Source organism: Camellia sinensis, chromosome 1 (genome assembly GCF_055761805.1).
Source record: "Camellia sinensis isolate YWXY chromosome 1, ASM5576180v1, whole genome shotgun sequence".
NCBI classification, from domain to species: domain Eukaryota; kingdom Viridiplantae; phylum Streptophyta; class Magnoliopsida; order Ericales; family Theaceae; genus Camellia; species Camellia sinensis.
In genome coordinates this window covers 139,654,476-139,661,710 of record NC_138961.1, presented here as the reverse complement: position 1 = coordinate 139,661,710, position 7,235 = coordinate 139,654,476, and the positions used below count along the sequence as shown (strand labels likewise).

General features: G+C 34.7%; 1 long non-coding RNA gene across 5 annotated transcripts; it reads left to right on the top strand.

Moving 5' to 3' along the window:
* The first annotated feature begins 1,620 nt into the window (after nucleotides 1-1,620).
* LOC114303196 (uncharacterized) lies at nucleotides 1,621-6,578 on the top strand. 5 transcript variants are annotated; one of them, XR_014339157.1, is made up of 10 exons: nucleotides 1,621-2,201; nucleotides 2,403-2,495; nucleotides 2,570-2,638; nucleotides 3,004-3,039; nucleotides 3,128-3,703; nucleotides 3,810-3,890; nucleotides 4,421-4,540; nucleotides 4,674-4,761; nucleotides 5,732-5,890; nucleotides 6,245-6,578. It is a non-coding gene; the product is annotated as an uncharacterized LOC114303196 (long non-coding RNA). The 5 variants fall into 5 exon arrangements; XR_014339160.1 differs by lacking the exons at nucleotides 5,732-5,890; nucleotides 6,245-6,578 and adding an exon at nucleotides 5,373-5,707 and having other exon boundaries at nucleotides 1,622-2,201; XR_014339158.1 differs by lacking the exon at nucleotides 5,732-5,890 and having other exon boundaries at nucleotides 1,624-2,201; nucleotides 6,245-6,577.
* Nucleotides 6,579-7,235: the final 657 nt, after the last annotated feature.

Below are 7,235 nucleotides of genomic sequence, written 5' to 3'. Positions count from 1 at the left end.
AGAATCATGCTAAAGTGGCTCTCCCATCAATAGCTTGCTCAACCTACCAATCACTAGATACATAAATTGTTGACTGTTGTGTTTTATCATCAGATGTGGAGATTATTCTTCGTAATTGTTCTTTAAACTGTAATTGCTAAACAATGCTTCATCTTGAAAACCCTGGGCAGACTTTTCGTGCTCCACTGGCCTTCTTACTTAGCATTAGCTCATTTCATTGTGACTAGTTCACCCTTTGTAGTTTGTACTTAGCTAGGCCATGATTTATGTTACATTGCTAAAAAAGTATTGAGCATTGAGATCTGACACACTAATGTAACGGATAGAGTTCGCAATTTATTGACCTGGCCTGTGGAATCTTCCATTGATTTTAATGGTTGTTTTGATCAGACAGTGATTTTAAGGGTTTGAGTTTGGTTGGGTTTCTTTTTCATGTTATAAATGGGTTTGTTTGATTAAGCCCATTCCAACTCATTTCTAAGTAGGCAGGAAATGCTACAATGTGCACTTGCACATTGTAAGAAAAATTACGATTTTGTGATAGAAGTCATGAATTTTTGTGATGGAAGTTATGATTTTTGTAATGAAAGCTATAAATGGTGAAGTTATGATGTGCACCCTAAAAGTTAAAGTTATGTTTTTGTGATTTAAGTTCTACTTTTTGCGAGAAGCAAAAAGTTACAATTTTTGTGAAGAAAAAAGTTATACTTTTTGTGATAAAAGTTATACATTTTATGATAAAAGTTGCACTTTTTACATCAGGCGCATACCATATGCACCCTTTCTGGGGTGCACATGGTAGCCTTTCCCGTATGGGTTTTGGCCGCGGTGATCCATTTATTGAAGGGCTTTAGACTAGGTTCAGAGTATGAGCAATATTACAGGTGGTTTTCCCAACTTAAACCGGCCCCACTTTCCCTAGTTTCAGACTGGAGAATTGAAATATATAAGATCTAGCAACAAGGTTGATTGAGTTGGAGGCCAAACGATTTTATTGATGGTTTGATGGGAGGCTCTGGGTTAAACAGCATAACTGACAGCTTCTTACTGCCTCCATTCAATTTGCTCTCTCCTCCTAGTTAGCTCTATATTAATTGAATTCACACTAATTGGTATAATGGTCATAAAACAAATTATACAGTCAACTCTAATTGAAGTCCTCTCTTCTGTTGTCTTCCTTTCTCACAGCCATAACCCATGTTTGTTTAGCATCCTGTTCCCTCCTTTCTCCTTTCATTTTTGTCGTCATCATCATCATCATCATCATCAAATCATCATAATGATCATCTTTTTCACATTTCTTAAAGTGGTGAAATGCCATGTGTTAATGCATTTATCTTTGATTATGATCCAAACGACCTTTTGACTTACAGCAATTAACTGCAGCTTTTCCAAGTTACACTGGCTGATCTCAGTTGATGTGTTATTATTTGTCCATATCTCTGGTTACTCTTAGACTTTTTCACACGTGCTTATTTTTATTTTTCTACCATCTATCTCACCATTCAGGTACAAAGTTGGTCTGAGTTCAAGATTTTGGCATGTCATACTTTTGGCTAAGAGAGAAAGTAACACATATTTATTATTAGGATAAATAATTATTATACGGCATGTATATGAATACATTTAAGTCAAAGATAATAGTTTTTAGAGTTTAAAGAAGGAAAATAAGTATAAATTTACATTGCTTTTGTTTTTATTATTGGATTCCAAGCTATTTCATTCAAACTTGTATTGTGTTCATGTATATAGTGTTAGGAAGTATCTGATGAGTGTCATGTCATGTTGGTATCAAACATGATACGTTACCTTTTTAGAAGTGTCCATGCTTCTTAGGGTAACACCTTGTGTTTGCATGCCTCTACCCTGTGCACACGTACCTGATAAACCAAACCAAACCAAACTAAGCCTTGTGTCGGATACATGAATATTTTTTTGTCATTCTACTCTGCCAAGGGCTATTTTTAATCATGCCAATACTTTCTAAGACATTGTTTTAATATAAGATTTGACCTTCACCTCTTTTTTCTATATTCATTCCAATAGTGATTATTGTTTTTTCCTTCGTAGGAACAATACTGGGCTCCTCCAAACTTCAGACGATCATTGTCAGTGAAATTGAAGTTTTTGGCTGCTAGTAGGAAATTAATTAAGGTGATGTTTATGTTCGTCCATCTGCAAAAATACATCCAACTGCTAAGGTAATTTTGTCTCATCTCTTTCCAATAGTTGTTTCACATTGCTCAACAGTATTGGTTATCTTTCTGTGCTTTTTCAAGTATTTTTGAAACCCATGCCGAATGTTGAAACTAGTTTTGAATCCTAAATTGGATATTTTCCATGATTTTCAGCCTTTCTTTCCCATTTTGTATATTTAAATTTGTTCATTTTCATTTAAACAGATTGGCCCTAATGTTTCAATCTCAGCAAATGTTCGTATAGCAGCAGGTGTAAGGCTTATAAGTTGCATCATCTTAGATGATATTTAAATAAAGGTAAGGAGTTGAAAAACATTATAGAACAGTTACACCTAAGACCTGAGATTAATATGTTAATAATCTCCTGACAGGAAAATGCAGTAGTTATGCATGCTATTGTTGGAAGGAAATCATCTATTGGGAAATGGTCGCGTGCCCAGGTAAGCTTGATCACATTTTCACTGTTCTGAAAGCATTTGATATTCCTAAAAGTGCCAATTGATTCGCCTTTTTTATCAGTGTGGTATTAAGTTAAAGCTTCTAAATGTCTTTGACATGTCAATATGTTGAAGCTCTTGACATGCTAGATTTTTTTGTCTCTCTGTCAATAATTTGTTGCCACTTGTAAATTTTAATGATTCTATCATCCCGGGCATTTTAAAAGATTTCCCAAGTCCACTAGTGGCGATCTGTTGTGACAACTGAAGCTAAAAAACGTATTGATACTTGGTGTGATCAAATCTTTGTGCATTCTTTCTAGTTTTTACAACTGACCCTACTTTTGATTTTGTGGTTCAATCTGAAGGAGACTACAATGCCAAGCTTGGAATCACCATCCTTGGTAATCACCCTATCCTTCTCATGTCTCGTGTGTCCGAAGCAGAATGCCATCTCATAATAATGGGTTTTTCTCTCTGATGCAAGAGAAGCTGTGACAGTTGAAGATAAAGTCGTGGTGACTAAAAGCATCGTGCTCCCAAACAAGACCCTTAATGTTAGTGTACAGGAGGATATCATTCTGTGAGGACAAGGAACCAAGATCCGGCTGGAATTCAATGCAGTGTTTAGTTGTGATTCTTGAATTTTTTTTTTAATGTCAGAGTAATTATAGATTTTTATGTCAAAAGAGCACTTATTGATAGATACAACAGTAAATTGTGTTACTGAAGTAGAGTTTCAGTAGGGAACAATTTTTGCCACAACACATGATTTTTTTTTTTGGGAACACAACGCATGATGTTTGAGAAAGCTGAATGCCTTTTTATAAACTATATTTATAGAAAGTGAAAGTTGACAGCTTGAAACTCTTCTGTTAGGAGGAAAGCAAATTTAGAATTTCAAATGACTTTTCAAATTTTCAATCTTTCAGGCACATTTGCAGTTTTGCCTTTGTGTAATGGAACAACTTGCACAAGCCAATCTTCAAACACACACTTCAAAATAACAAACCTAACCTAGTTACTCTTACAACCAAGCCCAAAATGCTACACATTGAGTAAATTCCGGTGAGTGTCCTTTGTTCGATTCTTCTTCTTCATCGTTTTTATTCTTCATTTTTTCTTTGATTCTTCTTCTTGGTTTTTTACATTTTTTTTTTCTTCTTTTTTGCAGTGTAGCAAGAAGAGCCACTCGAAGTCGATTTCCTCCCTTTTGTTGAAGTTGATTTCATCTGTTTTTTGCAGCAACAAGAAGGTGACTTCAGCCCAGCCCTTGTTTTTTTTTTGCCCCTGTTTTTTTGAGGCCTCTTTTATTCATTCAATAGTAAACAATAGCAAAGAGAGTCCTAGAATCCTAGGTCCCTATCATGCATTGATCCACCTAGTAATAGTCTAACAGAGAGCTTTCATTTGAATATATATTACTTAGTAGTTAGTTGTTGTCCCATTCAGAATCATAGAATCCAAAATTCTCACACAATGATTTTAGGTCCCTATCATGCAAATGCTGAGAATTTATTAGTGTTTCTCTCTCATTCTTTCTCTCTCTCTCTCTCTCTCTCTCTCTCTCACACACACACACACACACACACACAGAGACACAGGCACAAACACACATTCCGTAGTGGCCATCAATAATTAGTGGCCATCAATAATTAGAAACTGACCAATAGGGATGGCAACTTTAACATGTGGGTAAGTTTGTTTCATTTCACCAGATCAAGGTGTAGAAATTATTTTGGGACTGTATCTTTTTCGTTAGACTGGCTATGCATTCATTCACAGGTATTCAATATGCTGGAACAAGTCTGGCTTGCATGAAGTCATTCTTGGAACTACTGGAAGAAAGCAAGGCACCTCTGCAAAAGGGGCAATATACCCTTCTACTGAATCATCTTTATGCAAGTAAGCCAACAAGCATGCTACCAATAATTTATTTGCTGAAGGCATAACACAATTTGTATAATCATCATCACCGTTGTCATCTCATCATCTTCTTATTCTTTGAAGAAAATAATTTCTGATAATAATATCTCAGGAAGCGATTGTTGGAGTTGTTTTTGTCACTAAAGCATGAATTTGCAGCTGAGTGCCCAATGAATGAGATTTCTTATAGAGAAATGAAGGTAATCTTTAACATCCTGGAAACAGTTATGCATATATTTTTCAAGTTTAACTGTACTACCGTAGTTCACATGCTTGTGGGTGTTGTATGTTGTCATGATAGAATCAAATATGTTGGTGGTGTTATTAGTAATCAGAGGCTGCGTAAGCTTTATATATATACAACTAAGGATCAGACACAACTGTTTTTTTCTATATACAACTAAGTTGTTGCTCTTAGTCCCTCACAGGCAAGGTGATCCTAATCGCTTTGTAGGGTTTGCTGAAATGGCCCATCTAGTTTTCTGCATTTTTCATGACCTCGAGTCCATTACCTAGTGAACATGGCCTGAAAATGGCACTTTGTTGAAACTGTGGTAGTTTTTGTTCTTGAAGTATTTGAAATGAAAACCGAAAGTGAAATTGAGGATTTGACATAATTACAACCAGGCCAATGGGGTTTGAGGTTATCTTAGCTTTTTTGGAGGATAATGTTAGACGATATTGGTAGTAGTGGAACCAATTTGTGTAGTGTTAATGAATTAGCTGGCTGATAATGCTTTATTATGCCATCACATTGTTGAATCAAGTGCTATTGAGTGTTACGTCTCTCAATTGTATGTTTTTGTCACAGGTAGCTTCAAATTTTAACTTGAGACTGATATTTGGATCTCTGGACCTTTTTGTTGTGCAAGAATTCTGTTGATGTAGTCGAGGTTCTTGCTCAAATTACGTTTGATAAATTAAGCGAAATTATTATTTATAGGTGACAGTCAACTATAAATACAAACTATTAATCATCGATGTATCAAATTTATTAGAGAGCTGCTATATATTATTTTTTGTTTTAAACATTTTTTTATATCACTGATCAATACATGCATGATAAATATAAAGTAATATATTAGTATTTGCTTTTTCTAATACTTATCTCTAAATAAAAACGATTAGAAATAAAACTACCCAATAGTCACAAACTTAACTTTTTTCCAGGTATAAAAAGTTCCGTTTTACAAGTAGACTACCTACCTCCCCTTTGAGGAGTGAATTGGTTGGGTTAATCAATCGAACAGCCTCTGGGTAGTCAAGTGCCACACTCATCCGATCTTCCGGCATTGGCATCTCCCTTTGCATCTGCTCCGATATTGCCATGTAATGAAACCTGTTCATCATCCATTCATTCATTATTTATAAATCTAGATATATAGGTTGCCAAAATAGGAGTTTAATTTAATTCACATGAAAGGTTCATTGAGGAAGACAGGAGTTATTGACAATATGGATCAATTTCAGTTGCCGTGTTTGGTTTCTGCTGTGTGGCACTATATTGGATCTGGAATGGTGGCTCATCCAATTTATTCTATAGACATAAGAATGCTATTGTTTTATTTACAATTTGATAATGGTAGTCATTTTAATTTGCTAATGTGACCTTTGCTTTTCATGGACATTTTTCATTATTTGTCCAATTTTAAGTGACATTATTTCTCTTTTTTTTTGGTACAGATGGATGAACTCGTGCACAAAGCTAAATTGTACAGGACAAATTGGCACTTTTTGTATTTTTGGAAGGATTATATATTTTTGTATAGATGTATATGGAAAATATTAGGGTAGACTAGTAGTTATATTTTTGGATACGCTACTCTAGTTATATTTTTGGATGGGTGTGTATAGAAAATATTTGGTAGACTACTAGTTATATTTTTGGGTTGATGTACATGGATAAAAATTTAAAACATAATAACAAGTATTTGTTATGTGTTAAATTTTTTTGCTAGATGAAATATGTAGTTTCGAATTATTTGTGGATGTAAACTTATAATAGATGCTAATTTTAATTAAACAGGTTCAGAAATGGTTGATATATGTATTTTGTTGATTGTTGACTTCTCAATTTATTTGTCGGTTTGAATGATTTCTTCTTTTTACAGATTATATTGAATAAAATGGATGAATTATTATAAATTACAGGTTTATTTTGTTGGATATTGGCGACCAAAATCTGGTTTTGTTTTTATAGTTTTGGCGACCAATTGATTAGTTGTGAAATGTCACAATTGGCGACTAAATAAATTTTGGTCGCAGAATGTCACAATTGGCGACCAATTGATTAGTCGCGAAATGTCACAATTGGCGACCAAACAAATTTTGGTTGCAGAATGTCACAATTGACGACCAAATTTTTTGGTCGCGAAATGTCACAATTGGCGACCAAACAAATTTTGGTCGCGGAATGTCACGATTGGTGACCAAAATTTTTGGTCGCGGAATGTCACAATTGGCGACCAAACTTTTTAGTCGGGAAAATATCACTTTTCGCGACCAAAGTGTTTTGGCGACAAAATAAATTAGTCGCGGTAATTAAATATTTAGCGACCAAAAATTTAGTCGCGAAATCCAACTTTTGCCGACCAACCACAATTTTGGTCGCGAATTACTTTTGCCGACCCTCAATTGGCGACCAAAGTAGCGACCAAAAAAATTGGTCGCGGAT